The sequence below is a fragment of the Nycticebus coucang genome, chromosome 16 (genome assembly GCF_027406575.1).
Source record: "Nycticebus coucang isolate mNycCou1 chromosome 16, mNycCou1.pri, whole genome shotgun sequence".
In the NCBI taxonomy this organism is placed as follows: Eukaryota; Metazoa; Chordata; class Mammalia; order Primates; family Lorisidae; genus Nycticebus; species Nycticebus coucang.
The window spans coordinates 71,540,879-71,553,444 of record NC_069795.1 but is presented as its reverse complement, the minus strand read 5'-3'; the positions used below and the strand labels follow the sequence as shown (position 1 = coordinate 71,553,444).

At 41.0% G+C, this 12,566-nt stretch overlaps 1 non-coding gene across 1 annotated transcript; it reads right to left on the bottom strand.

Annotated features, from left to right (window-relative positions):
• Positions 1-825: 825 nt before the first annotated feature.
• Positions 826-987, bottom strand: LOC128568331 (U1 spliceosomal RNA). The gene has a single exon (XR_008375135.1). It is a non-coding gene; the product is annotated as a U1 spliceosomal RNA (small nuclear RNA).
• Positions 988-12,566: the final 11,579 nt, after the last annotated feature.

Below are 12,566 nucleotides of genomic sequence, written 5' to 3'. Positions count from 1 at the left end.
GAACTCCTGGGCTCAATTGATCCTCCTGTCTCAGTGTCTCAAGTAGCTGTTACTATAGGCATGTACTACTATGCCCTGGTAATTTTTTAATTTTTAATTTTTGTTGTAGAGACAAGGTCTTATTATGTTGCCCAGACTGGTCTTGAATTTCTGGCCTCAAGCAATCCTTTCTGTCTCAACCTCCTAAAGTGCTGGGATTACAAGCATGAGCTATTGTACCCAGCCCCAAAATGTAAAGTTTCTGAGCAAAGGATTAACACACATTTATAAACAGTTTTTAAAAACAAATCTCCCCAACTTTTGTTACAAAATTTCCAAAGCATTCAGAAAAATGTGACAAATACTCCTATACGCCACTCAGGTTAAGCAATTATTAATATTTTGCCGTGTATTTTAATATATATTTGTATCTATACAGTGTGGACATAAAGTTCATGTGCAATTTAAAATAGTTTAATATAGTAATTGCACATGAATTTTTTGTCCACCTCTATTTTTTGTCTGAAACATATAAAAAGAATTGCAGATATTGTGACTATTTACCTCCAAACTGTTCAGCATGCATCCCCTAAAATAAAGAACATTACCCTGTATAACTACATCATTACCCTTAAGAAAAACTAACAGTATTTTCTTAATTTCATCTAAAAACCAGTCCACACTAACGTTTCCCAAATTTCCCCCCAATTCAAATTTCATATATTACAGTTGGTTATTAGCGTTTCTTTAGACTCTTATTATTTAGAAATGCTTTAAAAAATATATGTGTGTGTATATATATTTACTGACTTTTTTTTAACATGCAATAAAAACTCCTTCTTTTGTTAGAACAGCAAATAACTCAGTCTCCCGCTACCACATATTATGCAGTTGAGTTTCCCATAGTTGGGGACATCTCAGGGGTCAGCACACCTGAGTGCGATGGATAAGCCTCATCCTGGAAAAACTACCTTTGTGATTATGGTATCTCCCCTGCCAGGGAAGTGTGATACTGTCTTACTCTGTTGCCCCAGGCTTGAGTGCCCCTGTGGTGTGCTAACTCAGAAATTGCAACTCTGGGGCTCAAGAGATCCTCTTGCCTCAGTCTTCCTAGTAGCTGGGACTAAAAGGCCCAGCTATTTTTTTTTATTTTTAGTATAGATGGTTTCACTCTTGCTCAGGCTGTTCTTAAACTCCTGAGCTGAAGCAATCCACCCACCTTGGCATCACAGAGTCCTAGGATTACAGTTTGAGGCACCATGCGCAGCCATGATACTGACTTTTTTTTTTTGAGATAGTCTCATTTTGTTGCCCTTGGTAGAGTGCTGTGGCATCACAGCTCACAGCAGCCTCCAATCTTGTGTCAAGTGATTCTCTTGCCTCAGCCTCCCAAGTAGCTGGGACTACAGGCGCCCCTGCCACAGCACCCAGCAATTTTCTTGTTGCAGTTGTCATTGTTGTTTTAGCAGGCCTGGGCTGGGCTTGAACCTGCCAGCCTTTGTGTATGTGGCTGGCACCCTACTCACTGAGCTACTCACAGGAGCCGAGTCGATACTTTTTGCTAAGACTAGGACAGTGGTCCTATAGAATGTCAGTACTTGGATTTGCCTGATTTTCTTTGTAGCGTTATTTAATCCTAAGAGCACATTGTTAATTTTTTTTTTTTTTTTTTGAGACGAAGTCTCACTCTGTCTCCCTGGATGGAGTGCTGTGGTCCTGTCATAGCTCATAGCAACTTCAAACTCTTGGACTCAAGTGATCCTCTTGCCTCACCCTCCTGAATAGATAAGACTATAGGTGTCTACCACAACACCCAGCTAATTTTTCTATTTTTGGTAGATATGGGGTCTCACTCTTGCTCAGACGGGTCTTGAACTCCTAAGCTCAAGCAGTCCACCTGCCTTGTCCTCCAAATGCACTAGCCACCACACCCAGCCCTATCAGATTAACTTGATGACAATCAATTCCTATTACTATGTGAAAGTTTTCAGATGTTGTAGTGGCTTGAACCCGTAAAATCTTTGTGGTCTGAAAAAGAACTCATTTTTTTATAGTTAAGGAAGACTTGCAACCATAGAATGTCAGGGCAGAACCACCCTCCCTCCCCCACTTACACATTAGAGAACTGAGACCTTGAAAGGGTAAGTGTAATGGTGTTTCTCTTACTTCTGCTGTAACAAATTTCCACAAACTTAGCGTCTTAAAACAATACAAATTTGCTGTCTCATAGTTCTGGAAGTCAGAAGTCCAACATGAATCTTCTTGGATTAAAATCCAGGTATTGGCCCGGTTGCATTTCTTTGTGGAAACTATAAGGAAAAATCTATTTCTTGTTTTCTACCTTTTAGAGGCCACCCGTGTTCATTGCTTATTTATGGTCACTTCCTCCATCTTCAAAGCCAGCATCTTCAAATCTCTCTCTGACTCTACCCTACCACCCTCTTCAATTTTTATGGACCCTTTGATTACTTGGGACTGCCTGAATAATCCAAGATATTCTCCCTATCTCAAGGTGAGCTAATTAGCAATCTTAAATCCACATGCAATCAAATTTCCTCTTGCCACAAAATATAACATATTTACAAGTACTAGGGTCTAGAGATGTAGACAGCTTTGGGGGCCATTATTCTCCTTACCACAATAAGTGATCTGACAAAGATTATACTGTAAATTACTCATGAGAGTCTCGTAATTACTGCAACCTTATGTTTGTTTCATATTGGAATTGAGTAAAAGGGATCCTATATTGAACCATGTTCAAGAGAGTTGAATAAAAAGGCATTAAAAAACTTTGTTACAAAATCACCTTCTTGTAAGCAAGTGGATCCACAAATTGGTCTTGGAATATAAGATAGTGCTAATTTGTGTACTTGGTATATCTGAAGTCAAATTGTTTTAATTGCTTATTTTGTTAAGGAAGTTGGGTGTTTTCTTTGACTATAATTAGAAAATCCAAATAACTTTAATATTATAATTCACTTCTACTTGACATATTAAATTCTACTTGTCTTCTATCACTTTAAGGTCCAGTAAAAGAATCCAAAAATGTGGGAAGGTCGCACATAGCACCTCATGGGTTATCTGCTTAAATAAGACTTGAGAAGGCTCATGACATCAACGTCCAGACTGGTTTAGACACTTTACTAAAAGGTGAGTCTCTGCTGTGGTCTTGGGCCCATTCAAAGTCTGCAAGCCTCTCTGGGTGCTGATCTCTTGTTATGATAATTCTTGTAACCAGCAATATGACATAGAAATTTTTGTTTTTGTCTGAAATAAGTATTTTTCCTGGATTACACTCATTGGTGTCTCATTACATGTAACGCAGTTTGTCCCACTAATGTTGGTGGGGTTTTTCTAAAGTGGCAAATGAAAATTGTTCGATACTACTGATTAGGTAGGGAATCTAGTTTATTGGGAAGGGCAAATTAGGAGGTTTTAGTTAATAGAAGTGAAATATTTTATGTTATTGATTTTAGATGACTTATCCAGGTATCAGACAAGAGATCAGTTCATCACGATAAGAAATTATAGAATCTTGAATATGCAGCAAAAAGTTGAGCCAAGGAAATAGCTAGAGTTTAACTAAATGTATCAGAAGATTCTGGTCAACTTTAAAATCTTTATTCTTGAGTCCCTAATTACGAGACCTACTCTTGAAGGATATGATAATGGGAAAGGAATTGGAGGAAGGTCTGGAAGGAGTTTGGGAGAGGCTTGTCCAGTGGACCAAGGAAGTGGCATGGTCCACTGGTCCATGCTTGAAGGCATGGTCTTGAATTGGAAATAATAGTTATTAAAAAAAAACTTTATCCAAAAACTAGTTAAGATGGTGAGGCAGACTTTATTTAGGACCACTGCAACAAGGATCTTGCCAATTAGACACAACTCTGATTCAGACCAGGACAAGTGGGAATTTATAACCAAAGGACAGGGAGGGAGCAGTGGGTGGAAAATCACTAAGAGGAAACATCAGAGCTGAGGGGTTTCTGGCCACCTGAATTGCTAGGATTATTGTGGCCGACCAGTTCAGCGTAATAAGATATTGCAGGTGGTCAGATACCCAGGGTGAGGGATTTTCCCTACAATGACTTAAAAGAAGTCTTTCTCAACCTAGATTTGATAAGAGCAGAGAGAGAAGCCCAAGGTTTGGCCTAGGTAAGTGGGGACTCAGAGGAATATGATTTTTTTTGTGTGTGTGTTTGTTTTAGTTTTTGGCCAGGGCTGGGTTTGAACCCACCACCTCCAGCATATGGGATCAGCGCCCCACTCCTTTGAGCCACAGGTGCCACCCAGAATCTGATTAAGAGTTTGGTCAAAGGAGAGTTTTTGTCTCAGTGATTAAACAAGCCCATGAGCTCAAGAACATCTCAGGTTCTTAGCTGTGTTGACTCTCTCACTACACTGAGTGTCTGTGGATCATATTGCACCACTGATTCTTACCCAGTGGCCACTGCTAGCTGGGAAAGAATCCTGAAAATGGGAATTTAGAGCTTATTCTTCTGTGTGTTCTTAGATTCTGCTTAAGAGGGCGGCCAGGAAGAGCAAAGAAACTAGACATATTGGGGGATGCTTAGAAGTAAGGAGACGCCATTACCTTCATTAAGGAACCTGTAGGAGACAGTTCCCTAGTAATGGAGGGGGTCTTCAAAGAACACATGAGACAAACCATAGGCAAAAGACTCAGCTATATAGGCTGGGTGCAGTGGCTCACGCCTATAATTCTAGGACTCTGGAAGGCGGAGTGGACTGCCTGAGAGAAGGAGTTCAAGGCCAGCTTGGGCAAGCATGAGATTATTTCTCTACTAAAAATAGAAAAACTAGCCAGGTGATGAGGTAGGCACCTGTAGTCTCAGCTACTCAGGAGGCTGAGCCAAGAGAATGACTTGAACCTAAGAGTTTGAGGTTGCTGTGAGCTATGATGCAATGGCACCCCAGCCTGGGTCAACACAGTGAGACTCTGTCTTAAAAAAAAGAGTCTAACTCCTGCTTGCTGGGTGCTCATTATGGAGACTTTGCTGCCCAGCTTATGTTTCTTCCTCCCTGTGTCCCAACCTTGGAGGGGTTAATGGTACGTGTAGCGAGGAAAGGGCATAGCACAAATAGATAAAGAGGCTGACTGGACCCTCTTCCCTGACTACAGACTTGTCCGGGTGTAGGAGGCCTGAGCTGAGGAAGGGAAGGAGGCCCAAATGAAACTATGTTCAGAATTCTGACCGTCACATGAAATCATACATTTTAATTACTGATTAGAACTTGGACGACTTAAAGGGTTACTGAAATAGTCATAATCAAGTTTTTTCCTGTAGAGGCAGGAGAACTAGCCTCATAAAGCAGATTAGATGGAGAGCGAGAGAAAAAATGAAGCTGCTTTAGAAGTACATCCCATGAGCTTTGCTTGCTTGCTCCATGGGGGCTGGGGGACGGAGACACTGAGCAAGGCCAGTAAAATCGTTTGCTTTATATTTGGTTAAAGTCGACTTATCACACCTGCATAACAGAGAAAGTGATTTGAAAAAGTGGGCTTTGAATGTTGTACTTCCACCCATATCAGAGGTCACTCAATATTGGCTAAGATATGGAGCAATAGGTTAGCATTCTCCATAGCCTATCTATTATAAATTTTGATGGATTTAGCTCAAGAGCTTGCAAGCGGCTTCTTCTAATCAGCTGTCCAGAAGAATCTTGATTTTGTTAGTTCTTAAGTCATAGTTAAAATACCTCAGGGGAGGCTATGTTTCTTCTCCCTTCCTCTCTTCCCTTCTTTTCTTTTTCCTTTTTTCAGTGAAGTTATATAACTTTACAAAAGAAAGAACCAAATGAGCAATAAACTCTATTTTCCTCTCTCACATTCCCTCTTTCTTCATTTCAGTGAAATTTCCCTCTTGTTATCCTGTCTGGACATCCTATTCTGTGTCCTGCCCTCCCCCTTAACATTAGTTCTGGAACTCGATTGTATGTTTCCAGTAGTCCAGATATTTGCATACTAACATCTGTGGGCTCTCCCACAATGGGATGGTAGCACAGTTTCCTTAGCTGTCAGCTGGGTGTTGGGTGTCTGGGTTGTCTCCTGGTTTTCCTCACAAGATCTCAGCAGTTGCCAGTGCTCCCTGGGTGCAGCCCTTCCCACGGCATGGCCCAGGCCGGTTCTCTTTTAGCCTGAACATGTTGGTAGTCATTAATTTTGCTGCCTACTGGATTATTTCCTGGTGATTATATGTACATAAAAGAGAAATTACTGGCAAAATGATCTATTAAGAACTTGTAAACATTTTGCCAGAGGATGATCAAAAAAAATTAAACCAGCCAACAATTAGTTCATGTAAGGATAACATCATAATTGAATCAAATGTTGAAAGATCCAGGGAGACTTTTCTTGCAACAAGCTTCAGGAAGGCCTTTCTGATGTGTTCCAAAGATTCACTTTATGTACTTTCTTGTAAAGATCTTAATTTTTCTTCTTTTCCTTTTCAGCCAAAATTTTAGCTGCTTGGCAAACTTCCAAGTTCTTTTTCTATGAGTAAGTTCGATTGACTTCCCTTGTGACTGATGGAACAAGTTAAATTGTAGCTGGAATTTCTCTGTGTTGGATCTTTGATCCCGAGATTCAAAGAATGAAAGCATGGACCATGTGAACAAGCAAAAGTACAGAGTTTATTCAAAGATAAAAGAGATAGATAAGCTAAAGAAGGGGAACAGAGGCTTGGCACCTGTAGCACAGTGTCATACATCGAGCCTGGCGGGTTTGAGCCTGACCTGGGCCAGCTAACCAACAATGATAACTACAACAAAAAATAGCTGGGCATTGTGGTGGGTGCCTGTAGTTCCAGCTACCTGGGAGGCTGAGGCAAGAGAATCGTTTGAGCCCAAGAGTTTGAGGCTGCTGTGAGCTGTGATGCCACTGCACTGTACTGAGGATGACATAGTGAGACTTTGTCTCAAAAAAAGGGGAAAACAATCTCTGGGAACAGGGGGGCCCAAGAGGGAAGCCCCTGTGGGACTTCTGTCTAGGGGATTATACACCTCTTTTCCTATCCTGTGGGTAAGGAGGGTTTGGGGGATCTATATCTGGAACATGGAACATGTCACAATTGGTCAGGGGCCTTCAGGCAGAAAATAATCCTAAAATAAGCAAAGGAATGGTCCTTGCAGTCCTTGCCCCAGGTGAGGTAGTAGGGTGTGTGCTACTAGGGTAAGATACCAATCAGGCTGCTTTTTGTCATGACCTTGTTTAAGCCCTGAGAATGTGACCTGGAAAGGGCTGTTTGTGCCTTGAGATTGGGGTCTGTGATGAGACTGACTTCTGAGTTCAACCAAGCCTAGAAAATGGGGTTCTCCATCTAGGCCCAAACAGGGAAATCTTGTATCAAAATCAGTGAAATTCTTTTGCGTCTTTTTTTTTTTCTTTTTTTTTGAGACAGAGTATCGCTTTGACACCCTTGGTAGAGTGCTGTCCCATCATAGCTCACAGCAACCTCAAACTCTTGGGCTCAAGTGATTCTGTTGCCTCAGCCTCCCAAGTAGCTGGGACTACAGGTGCCCACCACCATGCCCAGCTATTTTTAGAGAGTGTCTCATTCTAGCTCAGCCTGGTCTTGAGCTCCTGAGCTCAAGCAATCCACCTTCCTTGACCTTCCAGAGTGCTAAGATTATAGGTGTGAGCCACTGTGCCTGGCCTAAGTGTCATTTTTTTTTTTTTTTTTTTACTGATTTTTCTTTTTACCCTTTAGGTACTTTTTAAACTGTGAACTAAAATAAAATCTTAAGCTCCCCTCAGCTGGCTGAATGAACCCTCTCTTGGCCAAGGAAGTCCTATTGCACCCCCTAAAAAACCACTTACCTGAGTTGCCAGCCTGAGGAGAAGGGATGTCAGACATACCTAGTCATTCCCTGTCCCTTTTAGAGTTATTTTTTTATAACAGTAAGATACAAAATCATTAACAAGCCTAAGATCATGTAGGACAAAGCTTAAGGCACTCCTGCAGATGGTCAATTTACGTAACAAATCCCTTCCATCTAAGTCCAGTATATGTCTAGTGGCTTGTCTCTGATTAACAGAGTCCCTTAACTAACATGTCCCAGACCTTCAGACAAAGCTTCATTTTTTTAATCAACTGTAAATGAAAGAATGTTTAAACCCACCTATAACCTGTAATCCCCTGCTTCCAGTTATCTTCTCTTTTTGGGCCAGACCAATATATTCCTTCCATATATTGATTTATGACTTTATGTGTAATTCTTGTTTCCCTAAAATGTATAAAGCCAAACTGTAACCCAACCATGGGGAGACCAGTTGGTGAAGGCTTCTTAGGAGGGCTCTCTAGGCCATGGTAATACATAGGCAGCTTAGAATAAACTTCTGTAAGTTATTTTACAGAGTTTGAGTTCTTGTATGTTGACATAACATTAATTGTTTACTATGGAAAAAATATTAAACCCTACAAAAATAGAGGGTATAGAAAAATGAAGCTTCCTATACCAGTCTCCCAGCTTCAACAGCCAAGACTTTCTGCTGTTCTTATCTTTCCCATTGCAGCATCCCCCCCCCATTGCAGTATTTTAACGCAAATCCCAGACATTATATAATCAGTTCCATGAACAAATTTTAATGACTCCTATATTTTGTTTTATTATCTTCTCCCTTAACTAACTACTTGACCTTTTGAGTTGTTTCCCAGAAATGGTGGATTTTTTGCAATACAAAGAGTTGAGATTCTGAAGGTCCCAGAGTATGTGTCCTGGCCAGGACTCACCATCCTTTGCCCTAAGGTATGTGGCCAATCCTTAAAAAGCTCATGATCTCTGTTAATTGGAGAGCTGGACTTCAGGCAGCTTTTCCTGTTCCTCTGGCAAGAGGTCTTTTGTATTAAAAATTCCTTTCTTCCTTGTTAACCCTTGTTGTCTCAGTAATTGGACCCAGGCCAGTTTTGCAGCTGTAACTGGACCCAGGCCAAACCCCTTTGCCTTTTGATAACAATTACGTGATTTCACCTACAAGTACTTCAGTGTGCTTCATATTTTATTAAATGATTGTGGCACAAAGGACAAAGCAAATGGGGTAAAGTGTTAATGATAAGTGAATCTGAGCAGTGTTCTTTGTATTACTTTTGCTTTTGTGAATTTTCTGTAAGTCTGAAATTATTCCCAAATAAAAACCTAGGGGAAAAAAAAGAACAAAAGGCTATAACCCAACTATAGCATAAGACTATGAGGAAAGGGCCAAAGAAGGGGGAGGGAGGAGGGAGGTTGGGGGGGGAGGGAGGGTAATGGGTGGGGCCACACCTACGGTGCATCTTAGAATGGGTACAGGCAAAACTTACTAAATGCAGAATACAAATGTCTACATACAATAACTAAGAAAATGCCATGAAGGCTACGTTGAACAGTTTGATGAGAATATTTCAGATTGTATATGAAACTGGCACATTGTACCCCTTGATTGCACTAATGTACACAGCCATGATTTAACAATAAAAAAAGAACAAAAATTATGACATATGAGAACCTATGTGACAGATTTTTTTCCTGTTTTACTATAAATCATGTTCACAGAGAGAAATTTAGGGAAAAAATCCAGAAAAATGCCAAAAAGAAAATAAAAAGCAGTCATAATTCTAACATCCAGACATAACTACTATTAAACAATTATGTATTTTTCTCCAGGCTATTAAATAGATTTTGAAACACACACACACAAACATACGCATTTTATTGAAAAAGTGAAATTGTACTAAAGGCCTTATAACAAAACGCGCCCGTCCTGCCCTCCCCGCAGTGTCCTCTCCTGCTCTCTCTGGCCACTCTGCCTGCCAGCTCTCCCTCATGACCAAATGCCAGCTGCAGCTCAGTCTTCAGCATAGTATCTCTTAGATCTACTGCAGCTGTTAAGATGGAAAGGAATCCTATTTACCTTGGGATTTCTCAGGAGAGTGTGTTTTCATTTTGTGTTTTTGGGTGGTGGATACCGAGGACCGGCTCATTCAGCACCTGCTGTGAACTTCTTCCAGCATGTCTTCCTCTGCTGAAGAGGCTGGGAAGCAAAAGCTACATTTCTAGACCCCTGGCAGCTAGGGCTCTGCAAGTGACTGATGTGAGACTTGGAAGGTTGATGTGAATGGGGCCAAACACATGCTGGGGGTGTCTGGGGAGGGAGAGTTGGTCCCTCCAGCTACAATGCAGTTTTCTAGTGTCCTCGTGTTGATTCTAAGTAGAAGGCAGGATAGGTAGTAAGGTTTTGCCACACAACCCTGTGGAGGGATTATGTTTTTCTCCCAGATGAAGTAATTGTTCCTGATTATGTAGTATCCAAGTTTGGATCACTGGACCTCCCACATTTTATAAGCTTCCTAATACCCTAGAACAAATCTCTTTCTGCTCAGCTAGTTAGGTTGGATTCTATTGTCTACAGCTAAGAAGTCTTTGACTTCCCTGGCCCTTCCTTAGTATTCAAAAGCAAACCCTCTAACTTTAGTCATCTGTAGTTTTAATGATTATTTATGCTTTTACATCAGTTATTTTATTTGGTGAATAACCATAGTTGGTAACTATGGCAGGTAATAGTATATCTACTTTACATAGGAAACTACTTTACATGAGGCAAGGAAAGATTCAGTGCCTCATCCAAGGACATGTAACTTTTTTTTTTTTTGAGACAAGAGTTTCACTTTGTTGCTGCAGGCTACAGTGCCCTGGTGTCATAACTCACAGCAACTTCACACTCTTGAGTTCAAGCGATCATCTTGCCTCAGCCTCCTGAGTAGCTGGGACTTACAGGCATGTGCCACAATGCCCAGGTAGTTTTTCTATTTTTAGTAGAGACGGGGTCTCACTTTTGCTCAGGCTGGTCTCCAATTCCTGATGGCAAGCAATCCACCCACTTCCGCCTCCCAGAGTGCCAGATTACAGGCATGAGCCACCTCGCCCAGCTAAAGACATATAACTTATCTGTTATCCTGCTTAGAATTCTGCTCCTGGTTTTCCACTAGTCTGTAAAGAATAATAAACAAAAGAAATTAAAAGGTTCCCTAAGTCTGGGGGCTAACTAGACCTCTAGAAGAACTATAGGGGAGGCAACTGACCTATGGTGATTCTCATCTAAGATAGTGCTCTTATCTATTTAAAATTTGGTTACATGCTTAAATTCCATTCTTTATTTTTCCTCACATAATTTTGTACTTAATGTACGAAATTTGGGAAGAATTTAGAAAATTCTAAAAAAGCAGAAAAGATAATCTATTAGTCCACCACCAAGCAGCAATTTCTGCTTATAATGTGAGTATTGGCTGAGGTCAGATAGAAACAAAACATATACAAAAAATCAGGATGTGTTGAGCGATAACCACATCTTTGGGTTGATGTCAAGGAATACGACCACATTCTTCCAAAAAACACTTCCTGATGCTTTTGTCAGGGATTAAATCCTGTTCTGACCCAAAGGTTATTCCTGAGCTTTGATCTCTTACCTATTTTCACTAAACTTGAAAGTGTCTTCCCTCCATGTGCTGGGCCTTTAGTCCCAGAGTTCACTGCTCTTACTGATTACAACCTCCTGTTTGAGCTAGTTACCCAGGTGGCTGATGCCCAGCTCTCAAAGGCAGCCTGTGATGTATTTCAATGACTCCCTCAGTCTTTCTTCCAGTCCAGCTCTTGATAAGAACAGGCACCTCTGTTTGCCTCCATTCCATGTTTCTTCCACTCTTAAGCAGGGCTCAGGAGAATGGAGGGATGTGGTTGTCACCCCAACAGAGGAAAATGTCACCTGGCCCCTCCTGGTGCTTGAGGCGCAGCTGTCTTTTTAGTTCCCAGATGCACTTTCATGCTGGTTCTTTCTAGTTTGCTGCCCCTTTGTGCCTTCATCACAGTTCTCCATTTCTCTTACCACTTGCTGAGCAGTTCCCTCAAGGCTAAACTCTTCTTCTTATCCTTGGAGTGCACCGTTGTTCCTGGATTGATCCTACCCCTTTCTGTCTGTATATCCCTGACCCCTCCACATAATATCGAAGTGCATTCAGAATTCTCATCCAACCTTTAGTGTTTTTCCATGATCTGGGCCAGGAAATCCAGGGTCTTCCAGAGACCTGTGATTTTACTACAACTTCCTCCCGCCTACCCCAATTTCAAATCAACTTTGTCTCCAATGGACTCCTAAAAAGACCAGCCAGGCACAGACCAGTGAGGGCCACCTCCTCCAGGGATTAACCAGCACCCCTTAATGATGTTTCCTTGTTCTTCCAGCACTAATGATTTCAAATTCAGGCAATGAGCTAATGGAAACTCTGGCTCCCAAAGCTACGTGACTTCGAAAGGACAGAAAACATTGTCCCAGTGTGAGTTTTGGAAGGCAGAGGTAGAACAGCCCCAAATTCCCCAAAATCTAAGTTAATGCAATTAGATCACTTGTGACAACCGTTGGGACTTTCAGGGTGATAATATTAAATACTAATTGTCTATTCTGAAGTTCCAACGTAAATTCTTAAGATCTTCTAGGATACTTTCATTTGAATAAAAATTATTTTAACTATGCAATTCCATTTTATTTTCAAAAGAAATATAAGCAGTTTTCCATTGTCAATGAATCCTAAGGAATCTCA